This window comes from Dendrobates tinctorius, unplaced genomic scaffold (genome assembly GCF_039654945.1).
Source record: "Dendrobates tinctorius isolate UK_male_01 unplaced genomic scaffold, ASM3965494v1 ptg000007l, whole genome shotgun sequence".
Taxonomy (NCBI): domain Eukaryota; kingdom Metazoa; phylum Chordata; class Amphibia; order Anura; family Dendrobatidae; genus Dendrobates; species Dendrobates tinctorius.
The window spans coordinates 40,648,851-40,666,824 of record NW_027361675.1 but is presented as its reverse complement, the minus strand read 5'-3'; the positions used below and the strand labels follow the sequence as shown (position 1 = coordinate 40,666,824).

The following is a 17,974-nucleotide window of genomic DNA, read 5'->3' as shown; positions in this document are numbered from 1 at the left end:
TATACGTCAACCTTTTTGCTGCCAAGATTAAAAACAAAAGAACTTATGGACTGTAATCTGGGGTTCTTCCTTATTTTAAATAGGACCTCTTGCCAGGTCAAAAGTAGACAGTTTTTGCTTTTTTTCCTGTTGCCCCCAAGTTTTTTTTTTTTTTTTTTAAAGAATAGTCAGCATTATTTTTTTTCCCCATATATCAATAGTAGACATGAAAATATGAAATTTTGCAATATATCTTATTAGAGAAATTGGCTTCTTTCTTCCACTCTAAAATTCTATGCGGAACTGTAACTGTTTCAGGATTACTTATTACTTGCCGCAGAACGTCTGTCTGCCCCCATCATCTCCCTCCTCGCCGTAGAATTTTAAAAGCACCAACGTGTCACCTCTCTTAGTAATGGGAAAATCTGTATTGAGAATAAGAGAAGTCGAGGTGGGAAAGAAGCTGATTTCTAGAAGATGTATAACAAAATTGCTTATTTTCATGTGTGCGCGATTGATTTATGAAATTAAAACAATGGGTACTCTTTGTTTAAACCCTCCAAATGGCCCTTTTTAATGCTAATCTTTATGGTATTTACTAAGGGGGTGGTGCCTACAAGGACATAATGGAGAGCAACCTAGGCACACCACCAGAGAATCCCAAGAGTAACACCTCCTTGGTAAAGGCCATATAAAAATTAGTACAAAATAAAAAGACATACATTATAATATATACACACACACACACACACACACACAATACTAATAAAATACTCAGGAAAGCAGCAAAAATTGACCACTTGACCTTGTTGTTACAGGTTCTCCAAGTGCACATTTCTCTTACCGCCAAATAAGTTTTGAATACAAATCTAAAGATATTCTCTACTGAGGCGGTTTTTCCATCCATGCATTGTTCCACATGATGTTAGAAGGGTTAATTTACATATTTGCATTACTCCCATTAAGGTGGTCTTTTTATGCACATCCATATATGACCTCAGAGAGCTAATATACATTTTGCCCTGGCCCGTAGCTTAGATCTTTGGCTCTATGTTGATGCTACTTTGATCCACTGCTTTAAGGCCGTGCGCATCGCCTTGCCATCTGTGGCTCCACGCTGCTCGGCGTCTGTGTGCACGGTGCGCTCTGCCCCGTGTTTCCCAGCGCGTGCGCACTGTGTTAGACGCCTTTCCGTTGTGAAGGACCTGCAGATGTCATGGCACATGCGCCACAAGTGCCGATGCCATTGGTGGATATCGGTCACATGACCGGGGTCAAGGGCTATTTTAAGGCCCTATTGGGACATCCTGAGCTATCTCCTCCTTGACAAAGCGGCGGGGGGACGTTGCGAAACGCGCGTCGGGGGTTCCACAGCTGGGCGCTCCTCTTCCTCTCCTCCCTGGTAAGTCGCCACATCGGTCTCCTGCAATCTTCTGTGGGCACTTTATGGTAGAATTTCACCATACCCCTTTAGCAGGCAGCACTGGAATTGTACTTAGCCACTGAGCTTTAGTGATTTAGTTCCTGGATGTTGTAATGGTACTTCTATATGTGACAAGACATGTGCTATATTCCCATTTTGCTACTTACCGGGTTTTCCATCTTGGGGAGGTTTGGGAGATGATTCTTGGGATTTATTGCCCACACTTTTTATGAGCACCTCATTATTATCTATGTTGTAACACTGTGATTTAATAAAGAATTTTGATATTTTTATATCTAAATTATTGCATGCTCTTTTGCTTCTCCTGGCTTTAAATCTAAAGCTATATAGCAGATCTCCCTCTGTGCCAATTTACACAGTGCAATAAAAAAAAAAAAGTTGTGACATAATTCTGAGACCCTCATGTTTTGAAAAATAAAAGAGCAGAAGTGCCTTCTATTGAGTCGGTCTCCATGGAGAATAACACTCATCTGAGCACTTGTGGCCCCTTCTTACCATAATCTGAGTGTGTGGGTTCTCATACTACGTCATTTCAGTGTGGATGCCCAGCAGCCCAATGGAGGCCAAACAAAAGCTGTAGGACTATATGTAATGAATGAGGCTTTACGGAAACATATAATGCAGGAACACACTGCAAACATACACTTAGAAAGCAATGTGAAAGAAGCCCTATTTCCCTAAAAAGGATACCATAGGGAACTAACCACCTAGCAGGTGACTACTACCAACACCAGACCAATTTGAACATGACCTAAACATTTTACATGGATGGCTGCGTAATAAAATCCATCTAGTACAAGGAGAAAGATTAGCAATACCTATTATTTAATGGTCCAGGTGTCAAAATAAAATTTTCCCATAGTAATGTACCAATCTGCCACCTGAATCAGTACTAATCTCGCCGTGATCAGTTTTCCGCCTTCATTCACTATTGTACCTCCCACAAAAATAAATGTAATGTGAAAGAAACGCAAAGACGTTGCGTAATGATCTGGATTATCGGACGATTTCATGAGGTGAGGGACTGTTAAGGCCGCACTGAAAACTGCATGTGAAAGCTTTGTAAAGCAGCATTAGCATTCCCACATCCTGTAACATGAGCTGCCTTTTGTGAGCCATTTATCCCATTCTGCTCAGAAGTTCACATCTGAACCTTCCCCACCAGGCCTCCTCACCCAGAAGGAATCCCTTACACAAACATCTTAAGCGGTTGTGCTCAGCAGGAAAGCCAACACGCCAGATCTGAGGACATGTCTCTGTAATACAAGTGCCTCTACAGGCCAGAAACACCAGAGATGCAGGTACAAACAATGGCAGCTAGCAAGATTAGCTGGAAGAAGAGAACACAGCCAAAACTAGCAGGCTAGCTTCCAGGTTTGCCATTCTACGTTATTGCAAGGCAGCATTGTGCCGAGACGCATTAGCCTGGCAGAGAACTATGCACACTGACTAATGTACAGGACTGACTGGAATGACCATCGTATCAAATAACGCCTGGTTAGTAATTACTTGTATTCCACGTAAAGCAACTATTCGGGAGCAGCTTTTCCAATGTTTGTAAGCGGTCTGGTTCCTCTTATTTTTTCTACATAAGTATACATTGACAACTGGGTGTTGCCAGTAGGGGGTGTGTCTCTACAGATCTGGATCAGACCAATTAGTCCTGGCTGTATCCGCCCCAAGGACACACCCCTTTGACGACACCCAGTTGTAGATGTTTTAATACATTTCTAATAGGAATAATTGAAATGAGCGACACATTCTCCAGAAAGGCTAGTTAATGAGGAATGCAAGTATTTATTAAAACAGGCATGTCAAGAGATCTACAAGTTTGGCACTCTAATGGCATGTGCACATAATGTCCTCAAAGCAGCTATGCTCCGTATCCCACCAAAAAAAAAAAAAAAAAGCTAAGTAAAAGCTAAAAAGAAAACATGCGCAGTTCAATGTGAAAACAACTTGCTGGGCAAAGGCTCAGACTTTTGGGCTTCTCTTAACCTCCTTGGGAAACTCAAGCGATTAAAGGAAGCTCAAAAGACAGAACACAGTGGTTGGAGGCCACTCGCTATTCTATCAAAAAAAAAAAAAAAAAAAATCGGAGAGGGGGGGGGGGGGGGGGGGGGAGCTGGCCACCAAAAACATTGCAAAAAGTGGCCAAAAGACGCCAGCATGTCCCGACATGTCATCTTCCAGAAAAACTCGACAGGTTCGCACATGTCTAAACGACACTGTGTGCACTGGACTCACTAATCTGAGTAAAGCCTACGTTGCACAGATCAGATATCCTGACTGGCACTTGACAACCACATAGGCACACACGAGGCCAGGAGACCTGTGGACGATGCGTGCATCATGGTCCATAGTCAGGCAGCCGGATACACATCCATGTTTCGGGATCAGTTTTTGATACGACATAAGAATATTCTCTAATACAATCTTAGCCAATTAATGGCAGAGGTTCGCAAGTGGCTCACGGGAGACTTGTTGGCATCTGTAAATACTTTTGCGCAACAATGACCTCCAGGCATTTCCCATCATCAATTGGCACCGAAGACAGATCCATGTGGTTGGCAATTGACCCAAAGCTAAAAATATCACCCGCACTTGGATTCTTGGTATAGATTTTAAATGAACATGGTTCTACAGTCGGCATTGTCAGACTTTACACTATAACATTAGCAAAAACATGTTGTAAGTGGCCTATGCTCTGCAGAGTGTATATTGGAGACAAGCGTAGAAGAACTACAGTAAGGAAATTGACCAACATTATGCGTCATAGGCAGTGTTCTCAAAAATCTGAGCGTAACAACCTATCAAGAGCCCCCGAGGATGCTAATAATATCAGGAAGACTAACGACTTCTACTAATGAGCAACCGTAAACATCTTAGAGCCTCATAAGGATTACCAACAGGCGAAAGACGCTGGTAAACAATTGCAGGAAGGGATGAAAAAAAATACATGCTTGTATTAACTACCTTAAGTTACTGTTTCGAGACAGTGGTGCGAATCCAATTGTTAAAAACCACAAACATGAGCGAACCTATTACTAAAGAATTATGCACCAGTTTCATCTACTGCTGTCTTGTGTCAGATCGGAGGGCATAGGGTCCATCAGTAATATTGAATCTGGAGGCCCACTCTACAGCTACATGCAAAATATTAGCTGACACATCTTCACAAATTTCCTGTTAACACATACTCCATATATTTGAATGAAAAAGTGGCTGCATGTATGTGAAGTCACCTTTCTACTGAAGCAAATGGAGAATGCAGTGGGGAAGAATTGATGGACCACCAACCAGGTGGTAGGTGAGGATCTGGCATATTCTGTAAAAGGGACGTGGAGAACTAGTGACGACAATAGCCAAAAATGCACATTTGTGCAGTGAAACTGTGTGTCAAGTAATAATCAGTGCGACACCAGGCGGCAACGTGTCCAGGATTGTGACACCGCCAACAGACCACATCCTTCATGGCAGGCTTAGGTGACCCCTCAGCAGGGTTGAGATGCCTCTCAGTTGGGTGTCTAGCCCCCCTTTTGGGTATCCCAGTACGGGGAAGTGGCAACATCTGGTTTCCCCGAGGGATTTCTCCACCACCTGGTATCTCTCAACCAGTCCGACCAAGACATCTGCATTCTGGGGGTCGCCCTGGGCAACTCAGGTCTGTATTGACCTGGGGAGGGAGTGGACGAACCTGTCCATCACCACACGCTCAACCGTTTGGGCTGGAGTGGAAGTCTCTGGCTGCAGCCACTTTTGAACCAGGTGCAACAAAACAAACATCTGGGAGCGTGGGGGTTTGTCACCAACATACGGCCAGCGGCAGACTCGCCGAGCCCTTACAGACATTTTCACTCCCAGGCGTGCCAGAATCAGTTTTTAATTTGCTCTTTGGCATCCTGGAGGGCTAAGCTGTAGTGTGCTTTTTCGGGTTCACCAGTTAAATAGGGGGCCAGCACCTCTGCTCAGTGTTATGGTGGTAGCCTCTCACGCTCTGCTACCCGCTCAAACACAGTCAAAAAGGCCTGAACATCATCCCCCGGGGTCATTTTTGTAAGGCTCGTCTTACCGCCTTCCGGACGTGGGAGTCATCAGCCGGACTTGGGTTTGGTGCGCTTGTCCTGCCCTGGATGGCGGTCGCCAGAAGCTGCATCTGCTGCCGCTGTTCCTGATGGCTCTGCTGAATCTGCTGCAGCAACAGTATGTTGGTCTCGTGCTGCTGCGACTGGACCAGGTGTTTCAGCAGGTCCTCCATGCTACCGGACGTCTTGTGCTGGATGGCGAATTTAACTCAGGACATGCAGTTGTCCTCAGTCTTTATGAGTGTTCCTGGAACGCAGCCCGCATTTGAAACACCACGTTTAAGGGGTTGAAGACTTAGCTGTTTCCTCAGGTATACACAGGAACACTTTGATGGTGAAGCACCTTCTGGTTTATTGGGGTCAGCATAAACCAAGGCAGGGTTCACAAAACACAACAGAGCCTTTCTGGCTTATTGGAAAAAAAAAAAAAAAAAAAAAAGTGTAACAGAGTCCTTTCCTCTGCAGGTCTCAACCTGCAGACACCAGGCAATGTCCTCCGCTTCTCCTTTGAGCTACGTGGGAGTACTTTCTCTCCCAAGACATCACATAGTCTGAACCACAGGTCCAGGTATAGATCACATTGCTGCTCATGTGATCGTGACATCACTGCAGGTCCTCAAAAACCCGCAGGTCCTAGAGGGAAAAAGGGGTACAGTGAGTACACTCCCGCCCGAACTGCGGGTGGCTCACAAAACTCTTTACACAGCTTCTCAGCACCTAGTATTCTGGAGGCACAACACACTCTGGGGTTTCATTCCGACAAGCCTACAACTTGCAGTAACCACCGATCCACCAAACCGCTGCACGACCAGCTCTACTCTCGTCTACTGTATCCTCACCCATCCCGTTGTAGATTGTGAGCCCTCGCAGGCAGGGTCCTCTCTCATCCTGTACCAGTCGTGTCTTGTATTGTTTAAGATTACTGTACTTGTATGTATTATGTATACCCCTCCTCACATGTAAAGCGCCATGGAATAAATGGCGCTATAATAAATAATATCACTGACCGCTGCAAGCGCAGGGACACATACCTCCCTTCCTCTACAAAGCCAGTGACTGTCACATCAGTTTGATATAAATTTAGCTTCTACATTTGTACTCAACCTTAAAACCAATATGCTTTCCACCAGGACCGGTGCCATTCCTCCGATCGCAGCACAATGTCTTTCAGTGGTCCCGTGACATCACTATGTCACGTGACTGCTAGAGATGAGCGGATTGCCTTGTGTAACTCAAGTCCACATTTCAGATCTGTGCCCTATGGCCACAGACAAGAGCTGCGTGAATTTCCTGAGCTTACCCAGCGTGACTTTTGATTTGCCAACCTGGCGTGACATCTCATAACCACAGCTAATGATAAGCAGAGTCTGGGATCTCTAATGGCAAGTAAATTCATGCAGCTCCTCTCCACAGCAGGAGAGCACTGTCCTGGACCATTAACAGGGGTTGCATGAAGTGATCCACTCATCTCTAGTACTGCAATTATTGGGATTTGTTTTTACATCACTCACTATGCCTGAGGAGGTGATGATGGCGAACTCAGTCAAAGGGTTCAAGAGAGTCCAGGATGTCTTCCTGGAGCGTAACAATATTGTATCTTACAGTTATTGTTAGGTTCTTTAGAAGGACGTAGATCTGGGGATTTATTCTGACAGAATTTTATAGGCTGAACTGGATGGACTAATGTCTCTTTTCGGCCTTACTATGTTATGCAGTACAAATGACATGCTGAATGGGTTTGACCATGCTGTATGGCTCATCCTTAGACTTCCGCTCTGAAATACTGAAAGCCCCCAGGTGGTCAGCAGGCACTTACGGTACATAGTTTTTATGGGTACGATTTTGGGACACATACAATGTTTTGCAAAAAAAAAAAAAAGGGAATTGTGACATTTCAGGGATTTTGTTTTATGTTGTTTACCATCTGGGTTAAATAATCTTGTATAATTTAAAATTTTCATAGCTTGGATTTTTGAGTGTGGGAATACCAAAAGGTGTTGGCTTTTTTCAATATTTTATTTTTAAGTCAGGAAAGGCAAGCAATTTTATTTGATGTTTTTTTAATTCTTTAAAAAGAAAAACAAAAAAAGTGTGTGTGTTATATATTTTTTTATTTTGACTTAAACCTGCTATCGTTTGATTGCTTGTTTTATATACTTCAGCATATAATGAAAATGAATGTATGTTATGATTGTGCTTCACAGGATTGCAAAAAACTATGGTGACCAAGGATTTCAGCAGGCCTGTCTGCGATAGCTTCATAGTGAAACTCCGCGATTGCTCACAGGAAGTTTCTGCAATGGGTGCTTCCGGCATCTCCATAGTGACTTAAATGCCGCTGTCCTAGATTCACAGTTGTATTTAAATAGTTAACCCCTTTACCCCCAAGGGTGGTTTGCACGTTCAGGACCGGGCCAATTTTTACAATTCTGACCACTGTCCCTTTATGAGGTTATAACTCTGAAACGCTTCCATGGATCCCGGTGATTCTGACATGGTTTTCTCGTGACATTTTGTACTTCATGTTATTGGTAAAATTTCATTCATATAACTTGCGTTTGTGAAAAAACGGAAATTTGGCGAAAATTTCGCAATTTTCCAACTTTGAATTTTTATGCCCTTAAATCACAGAGATATAGAACACAAAATACTTAATAAGTAACATTTCCCACATGTTTACTTTACATCAGCACAATTTTGGAACCAAAATTTTTTTTTAGTTAGGAAGTTAAGGGTTAAAAGTAAACCAGCGATTTCTCATTTTTGCAACACCATTCTAAAAACTGCACCCCTCAAGGTGCTCAAAACCACATTCAAGAAGTTTATTAACCCTTCAGGTGCTTCACAAGAATTTTTTGAATGTTTTTTAAAAAAAAACAAAAAACGAACATTTAACTTTTTTTCACAAAAAAAAGAAAATTACTTCAGGTCCAATTTTTTTTTATTTTACCAAGGGTAACAGGAGAAATTAGACTGCAAAAGTTATTGTGCAATTTGTCCTGAGTACGCTGATACCTGATATGTGGGGGGAACCACTGTTTCGGCGCAAGGCAGAGCTCAGAAGGGAAGGAGCGCCGTTTAACTTTTTCAATGCAAAATTGGCTGGAATTCAGATAGGACGCCATGTCGCGTTTGGAAAGCCCCTGATGTACCAAAACAGTGGAAACCCCCCACAAATGACACCATTTTGGAAACTAGACCCCCTAAGGAACTTATCTAGATGTGTGGTGAGCACTTTGAACCCCCCAGTGCTTCAAAAAAGCTTATAACGCCCAGGCATGAAAATAAAAAAAAAAAAAAATCATATTTTTTCCACAAACCTGATCTTTTAATCCCCAATTTTTTTTATTTTCCCAAGGGAAATAGGAGAAATTGGACCCCAAAAGTTGTTGTCCAATTTGTCCTGAGTACCCCGATACCCCATATGTGGGAGAAAACTACTGTATGGGCACACGTCGGGGCTCGCAAGGGAAGTAGTGACGTTTTGGAATGCAGACTTTGACAGAATGGTCTGCTGGTGGTCATGTTGCCTTTGGAGAGCCTCTGATGTACCTAAACAGTGGAAACCCCCCACAAGTGACCCCATTTTGGAAACTAGATCCCCTAAGGAACGTATCTAGATGTGTGGTGAGCACTTTGAACCCCCCAGTGCTTCATAGAAGCTTATAACGCCCAGGCGTGAAAAAAAAAAAAAAAAAAACATTTTTTCCCCACAAACATGATCTTTTAGTTCAATTTTTTTTATTTTCCCAAGGGTAACAGGAGAAATTGGACCCCAAACGTTGTTTTGCAATTTGTCCTGAGTAGGCTGATACCCCATATGTGGGGGTAAAACACTGTTTGGGCACATGTCGGGGCTCAGAAGGGAAGGAGCACCATTTGACTTTTTCAACGCAGAATTGGCTGGAATTGAGATCAGACGCCATGTTGCGTTTGGAGAACACCTGATGTGCCCAAAAAGTGGAAACCCCCCCAATTCTAACTCCAACCCTAACCCTAATCTCAGCCCTAGCCCTAATGGGAAAATGGAAATAAATATATTTTTTTTTATTTTATTATTTTTTCCCTAACTAAGGTGGTGATAACGGGGGGTTTGATTTACTATATGTGGCGGGTTTTTAGGTTTGGCAGCTGTCATACGCTAAAAGACGCTTTTTATTGTAAAAATAGTTTTTGCATCACCACATTTTGAGAGCTATAATTTTTCCATATTTTGACCCACAGAGTCATGTGAGGTCTTATTTTTTGCGGGACGAGTTGATGCTTTTATTGATACCATTTTCGGGCGCATGACATTTTTTGATCGCTTTTTATTCCGATTTTTGGGACGCAAAATGAACAAAAGCCAGCATTTCAAGAATTTCTTTTCGGGGGTGCGTTTACACCTTTCCGCGTGCAGTAAAATTGATAAAGCGGTTTTATTCTTCGGGTCAGTACAGTTACAGCGATACCTCATTTATGTCTTTTTTTATGTTTTGGCGCTTTTATGCAATGAAAACAATTTTATATAAAAAAGTTATTTTTGCATCGCTTTATTCTGCAAGCTATAACCTTTTTATTTTTTCACTGATGACGGCTCGTTTTTTGCGGGACAAGATGACGTTTTCAGCGGTACCATGGATATTTATATGCGTCTTTTTGATTGCGCGTTATTGCACTTTGTTCGGCGGTATGATAAATCATTTTTTGCTTCGTTTTTTATTTTTATTTTTTAAGGGGTTCGCTAAAGGGGTTAACTAATGGGACAGTTTTATAGGGCGGGTCGTTGCGGACGCAGCGATACCAAATATGTGTACCTTTATTTTTTTATTTTTTTTTCCAAAAAATGAATTAGGGAATTTTTTTTTTTATTTACGAATTTTTTAAAATTATTTTACACTTTTTTTTTTAAAAACTTTATTAGGATGTCCCAGGGGGGACATCACTGTCCTGTGATAGATCGCTGATCTTCAGAAAGTTGTGGGAAGCAGGGTGTGTTGCAGTCCGCGCTGCCGAGATTAACAAATCACCTGGGATGCAAGATGTTGTAGCAGTGTACTCCTTTATTTCCTCCTACGCGTTTTGGCGCCCTTCCTGGCACCTTGCTCAGGGATATGCATCCCAGGTGTCAGCTGTGATAATCAGCTGACTCCCGGCCACGATCAGCTGCGCTCCCCCCGTGAGCGCAGCTGATCGCGCTAGACGTACTATCCCGTCCATGGGCATAGTACATAGTCCATGGGCATAGGGATTTCTGATGTCAGAAAGGGGTTAAACAGTGATAAAAGCCCATCTCTGGTTAATGCTGATAGTGGCAGGTGCCGGCTCCATAATATTGTTATAAGACTTAAATGGAATCTGTCAGCAGGTTATTGCTACCTCATCTGAGAGCAGCCTGATATAGGCAAAGAGAAGCTGAATCCAACAATGTATCACTTAGATTACCGAGTGAAGCCATTCTGACACAGTTTTTAGATTTGGTAATACAGCGGAGCTGAGGAAGCTAACTGCGCCCACACCAACCTCTGCATATACAAAGTCTATGGACAGTAACCTGCTGTGTCCCAACCCAACAATGTTACTTCATGGTGGTCTTTGCAAGCAAACAAAACCAAAAGAGTTGGATAAGAGAGGTAACACTGAAAGTCTTAGTTACTCACCGGTTAACGGTATTTTTCGGAGTCCATGACAGCACCACCTGAGAGAGGGGATCCGCCCTTTAGGAACAGGAAACCTACAGATACAAAAAGGGTGGCACCTCTCCCACGCATCAGTTGGATTACAGAGCACAAGAGGACTTCCAAGGTTAATGCATGATTTATGTACAGTATTCTTTATAATTATAAACTTTTATCACCAGTGAGCATACAAGAAATAGACGTGCACACCCCAATTAAATTTAAGGGAGGGAATATACGGGTGCTGTCATGGACTCCGAAAAATACCGTTAACCGGTGAGTAACTAAGACTTTATTCGGTCGTCCATGACAGCACCACCTGAGAGAATTACAGAGAGTAATCACTACTTTAGGGGGGGGACTACAGCCTGCAAAACCCTGATACCGAAGGAGAGGTCTGCAGAAGCACCCAAGTCTAGCCTATAATGACTATAAAAAGTGCTCGGAGAGGACCAAGTGGCCGCCTTACAAATCTGGTCGATGGAGACTTCCGATCTCTCGGCCCACGAGGTCGCCATGGCTCTGGTGGAATGCGCCTTCAATTTCTCCGGAGCTACTCTACCTTTTGAGGTATAAGCTAACGAGATTGCTTCTCTAATCCATCTGGCTAGAGTACTTTTGGACACCCTAAGACCTTTCCTAGGGCCTTGGTAGGAGACAAAGAGGGCATTGTCCTTCTTCCAGGGATCGGTAGCCGCTAGATACTCTAAGAGGCATCTCCTAACATCTAAAGTGTGTAGCTTCTCCTCCTTCTCATTAGTTGGCTTAGGGAGGAAGGATGGGAGGACTATTTCCTGCGACCTATGAAAGCTGGAGGCTACTTTTGGTAAATACACTGGGTCAGGTCTAAGTATTACCCTATCCTCTTTTACCTGAAGAAAAGGTGGGCGCCTAGACAATGCCTGAATGTCGCTTACCCTACGGGCTGACGTTATGGCTATCAGGAAAGCTATCTTGAGGGACAGGCTCCTAATAGAGGCTGACGAGATGGGCTCAAATGGCGCTTCTGTCATAGCTGTGAGGACTAGGTTCAAATCCCATGGCGTGAGTCTATTCTTTACTATTGGTCTGGACCTAATTGCTGCTTTGATAAACCTATTGACCCAGTAATTAGCAGCGATGTTGCAGCTAAAGAGGGCCCCTAAGGCAGATACCTGTACTTTAAGGGTACTGGTGGAGAGACCCAGGTCCAGCCCTTTTTGTAAAAATTCCAAGATCTGGCCTATAGGGACGGAATCGTCATTATTTATATTTGAGCTTTGGAGGAATCTTTTCCAAATTCTGACGTAGATCTTAGTTGTCACCACTTTCCTACTTTTTAGTAGAGTGTCAATTAGGTCTGGGGAGAAACCTTTACCCCTTAGGAGTGACCGCTCAAATTCCACGCCGTGAGATGTAGGCCAGCCACCTGAGGGTGGAAGACCGGGCCCTGGGACAGAAGGTCCGGGATGTCCGGGAGAACCCAAGGATCGTCTATCGACATGATCCTGAGGTTCGAGAACCATGCTCTCCTGGGCCAGAACGGGGCAATGACTGACTCTTGCCTTGTCCTTCCTGATCTTCCTCAACACCAGAGGAAGTGGAGATAGGGGAGGAAAGGCATAGGCTAGCCTGAAGTCCCATTTTATCAGTAGCGCATCTACTGCCAGAGGAATCTCCCTGGGGTTTAGGGAGCAAAATTGTCTCGTTTTTGAGTTCTCTTTGGTGGCGAATAGATCCACCTCTGGTTGACCCCATCTCTGTACGATCTGAACAAAAATGGAGGTGTTTAAGGTCCACTCTCCCTGTTTTAACAGATTGCGGCTTAGGAAATCTGCCGCGACGTTTTCTTTCCCTCTTATGTGAAGAGCCGTGAGATAAAAAATGCCGCTCCGCTAGCTGGAACAACTGTCCTGCCACATTCATCAGAGTTTTGGATCGAGTTCCGCCTTGGTGATTGATATAGGCCACTCGATTGTCCGAGAGAACTCGTACGTGATGGCCCTGTAGATACATAAGGAGCTCTTTAGCTGCGTGTGCTACCGCTGTCAATTCTTTTAAATTAGAAGACATTTGTATTTGATCCCGTTCCCATAGGCCCTGGACCAGAATTCCCTCCATATGCGCCCCCCAACCGGAAGGACTTGCATCCGTGGTGACCACGCGGGTAATGTTATACTCCCAAGGGACCCCTCTTGACAAGTTATTTCTTTCTAGCCACCATTCCAGGGACTCTATTGTGTTTCTGGATAAGGTCAGTCGACCTTCTAAGTTATCCCCAAGAATCCTCTGATACCACAAAACTTCGCCCTGTAGAGTTCTCGAATGAACTTGGGCCCACTGGACCGCGGGAATGCAGGACGAGAGGGAACCCAACAGGGACATGGCTTTCCTGAGGGACATGGAGGGGTTGTTGAAAGCGTTCAGGACCCGGCCATGTAGGTGCAGCAGCTTCTCTGGGGGCAGACGGCATTCCTGTTTTTTAGAATCTAGGGTTAGGCCTAAAAATTGTTGAATTTTTAATGGCTGCAAACGGGATTTTTTGATATTAAGTAACCATCCCAACCGCTCTAGAGCCGCCGTTGTTTTCTGTAACTGTTCTAAACATTGCTTGGCTGAACTGCCTATTATAAGGAGGTCATCTAGATAGGGAACGACTAGGATATTTAATTCGCGCAGATGGGCCATCACCTCTGCCATCACTTTGGTGAATACTCGGGGTGCAACTGCCACCCCGAAGGGTAAGGCCGCGTACTGGAAGTGCTGGATTGACCCCTCCAACTGAACCGCCAGTCTAAGGAAAGGTTGGTGAGCTAGACATATGGGTATATGGTAGTACGCGTCTTTCAGATCTAGGACCACCATGAAGCAGTTTTGAAACAGCATTTTTATTGTGGTGTTAACTGTTTCCATTTTAAATGGTCGAACTACCAGAAATTTATTGAGGGCTTTGAGATTAAATATAGCCCTAAATGAGTCATCCGGTTTACGGACCAAGAACAGGGGGGAATAGAAGCCTTTCCCCCTCTCTTCCTCTGGAACTCTCGTCAGGACTTTTTTGTCCAGTAGCTCGAGGACCTCGGTCTCCAGGGCAGCTTGTTCTAGCGGGGAAGATTTGAGCGGAGTTACCTTGAACCGGTCTTGGGGAACGCAGGAGAACTCTAGGTGCAGTCCTGTAGCTATTACCCCCAGTATCCAGCTGCTATTTGAGATTCTGGCCCAGGCCGGGTAGAAGGCAGATAATCTTCCTCCTACCGGAGCCACTAGTCATTGGGGCGGTTTCTTATTATCCCGTGATGGACCTTCTTGGCGCCCCCCTCCTCCGAACATGAAGCCCGTACCTCTGGTTTTTTTGTTGTCCCATCTGTTCTGATCTCTGGCCTGCCTCCTGCGGGAATACCCTTTCCTAGAAAAGGGACGTCTCCAGGATATATTCGGCAGACTCGGAAATTTATTTTTCTCGTCCCCGGCTTTCTCTAACAGTTCGTCTAGGACGGGGCCGAACAAGTATTCACCCTCACAGGGGATAGAACAGAGACGGGACCTGGCTTGGATATCTCCCGGCCAGCATTTCAACCAGAGGGCTCTTCGGGCCGAATTAGACAAGCTTGCAGACCTGGCCGCCATTCTTACAGAGTCTGCCGAGGCATCTGCCTGAAAGGCAGCAGTATTTTGGATAATTGGAAGAGACTTACGGATGGAAGCTCGCGAGGTCCCATCTTTTAGCTGGGAGTCCAATTGATCCAGCCAGACCATCATGGATCTGGCTGCGCACGTGGCTGCTATTGCTGGCCTTAGGGCGCCTGCTGACATCTCCCAAGTGCCCCTTAAAAAGGAATCTGCCTTTTTATCTAGGGGGTCTTTAAGGGAGGCCATATCGTCGAAGGGTATAGATGACTTTTTGGAGGCCTTAGCTACCGCGGCATCCAGCTTGGGGGCCTTATCCCATCGACTTACTATTGGGTCCTCAAAGGGGTACCTCCGCTTGAAAGCAGGCGGCATAGAACCCCTTTTTTCCGTTTTTTTCCACTCCCTGTCTATCAGGTTCTGGACTTTTTCGTTTAACGGAAAGGTCCTTTGCTTTTTGAAGTCTAGACCCCCGAACATAATGTCCTGAGCAGACAGTTCTGTCTTTTTTTCTTCTACCCCCATGGTTGACCTTATGGTTTTAATTAATTTATCCATATGGTCCAAGGGAAAACAGAACCGGCTGGAATCTTCTTCGGAGGAAGAAGAGGAGGCCGAGGACTCTGAGGAGATATCTTCCCTCCTAGGGCCGACTGAAGAGTCTGAGCCTGAAACAGTAGCCCGTCCTCTTTTTGAAGAATCTTTTGATAGGGCTTTTATTTCCGTCCTGATTAATTGCCTCAGGTCCGTAGCGAAGCTTGGAGCTTCTTCCGCTACCTGCATAAATAGGGAAGAGTGTAAGAGTCTGATACTCCACTCACGTTCTACCCCTCATCTCCGTCCCTACCGTCTCTCTCACGCAAGACTGACATAATCTCTTAGGGTGACCATCTGGTAAGGGGCAACTACAGAGGGCACATTCCTTGTGCTTCTGTTTCCCTGTGGCCTTCTTCCCCTGAGAATCAAAAAAATATAAAAGGGACACTGCATCAGGGTACATTCTCGCAGATCTCTTACCCTTGCAGATGAGGATAGGTACCGGATCACGGGGGGCTGCAGGAGGATCCTTTGGCCTAGAGGAGCTACTGTGGCTCCCTTCCTTCCGCCTCTTAGGCTGGTCACTGGGGTGCTTTGCCACGGGCTGCACCTCTTGTGGGTCCATGGGGGCTTCTGTTGTGTCCATCGCTGGGCCTCCAGAAGCACCTCCGCAGCAATGCCTTCTGCATTAAGAAGGCTTCCCCTCCGGATCAGCAGGCACCGCGTCCGGTGTTCGGGCCCCCCATTGGACCGCTCTGCGATCCTCCCCTTCAGGCCCGCCAGGCGGCGGGCGCGCATCGGCGCGTGTCTTCAACAACCGGAAGTCGACCGGCATCCGACTTCCGGTTTCGGCGCTAGGCCCCGCCCCCTCCGCCGCGTCACTTCCGCCGCGCGACAGAGGCCGCGGGGACGCGCGGCAAGGGGCTAGCACTGCGCCGCCGGCTCGGAACCGTCCGCTCCTTTGTGGGACACCGCCGGCGGCGCCCGCCCGAACGGACCGCTCCGGGGAAGGAGACACAGGGGGACCCCACTTATCACCGGTCCCATGGAGAAGGCATCCGCCAGACCCTGTCTCCGCCTGCTCTTACCACTGCCGTGGAAATCCTACCCGGACCCACCGTGGCGCATCCACGGCTCCCAGCGAGACCGAGGTAGGAGAAACCCCCCGCTACCTGAGCCGGTCCGCTGGCCTGGGTCTTCAGTTATCCATGACGGACGATCTGTAGGGAGTTCTGGCCTTGTTAGGAACAGGAAACCAACTGATGCGTGGGAGAGGTGCCACCCTTTTTGTATCTGTAGGTTTCCTGTTCCTAAAGGGCGGATCCCCTCTCTCAGGTGGTGCTGTCATGGACGACCGAATAAATCTGTGTTTTAACCCCTACAGCATGCTGTCTTCACATTACATAGCAAACACCTGCTGACAGATTCCCTTTAAAAGCATATCCTATGTTGGGAAGCAGTTAAAGACTTGAGTTCCTTACACTGAAGGTTTATAGCCATTTGTAAACCATTACAGACTATCAGGTTTGATAGCATGAACATACATCAGATTTGCCATCAATGCAATTTCCTAATTTAATAAGTGCAGGTTAATCATAGGTAAACCAAACAAAAATTGTAATGGATTTATTCAATTGTTGTAAGATCCAATTTCAGTGTAGGTCACTTCCACAGGAGCCTTTTATATATGAAAACTGCAGCTTATAAAGGCTCATCGCCAAAGAAAGCAAATTGTGAGACAATTACCGTATGTAAGAAGTATTGTTCAAAATCAAAAATCCATTTTAATCTATGTTCACAAGGGACATATTGCAGATTCGGCACCGAAAGTACCCAACAATGTGCAGTATAATGTATGCATATGCAACTTCACAAAACCTCAACCACATGCAGCAGAAACAAAAAGTGCACAGACTTGAGGGTAGACTGCAGACATTCACTACAGACTAACTTGCAGATTTCACCTCTTATAGGCCGGGATCACACATGCGAGAAACACAGCCGAATCTTGCATGCTAATACCTGGCACTGCCGCCGGGACTCAGGAGCGGAGCGTGCGGCTGCAGAGCAATACATGGAGCCGCATGCTCCGCTCCTGAGTGCCGGCCATATTGTAAAATGGGCCAGGGATGTGCAGAAAATGCCGACAGTTGGCTCCGTGTACTCTCCCTTATTGCGTACAAGTGCAGGATCATTCTGCTATTGCATATTCTAGTTGGGTTCTTAAAATGAATCAGACTAGCGCATGAGATTTTTTCTTTATGCATAAAAATACCTGGGTGCATAAGCAAATCGGCTACAAATTCTGTTCATGTGTGATCCATTTAGCACAGACTGAAAATACGCTCACCTCATCAAGCCGCAAAATTTGCATCATTTTGTGCAGGGGAGAAGAAAACAAAAGAATCTCAATGTCTGAAGTGTCACACTGTGGACACATAATTAAAGACGACCTCTAATCCTTTTTATTTGTATATGTATTGTACCGTCAGTGGGTTATATCCTTACCTATTGCAGTCTTGTCCAGTATGATGAGCCTATCCAGCCTTGTTCTGAGTGATGTCACTGCTCTTCAGACTATCCGGATCACGCTGTGCTCTACGTGTGACCCAAAAGTAGACTTTACAACAGAAGCCTATATAATGTCAGAATGGGGCTCCATAGGC

At 45.3% G+C, this 17,974-nt stretch overlaps 1 protein-coding gene across 2 annotated transcripts in view; it reads right to left on the bottom strand.

Annotated features, from left to right (window-relative positions):
* POR (cytochrome p450 oxidoreductase) overlaps nucleotides 1–17,974 on the bottom strand; it is a 77,815-nt gene that overhangs the window by 31,890 nt on the left and 27,951 nt on the right. The gene's annotated exons all lie outside the window — the stretch shown is intronic.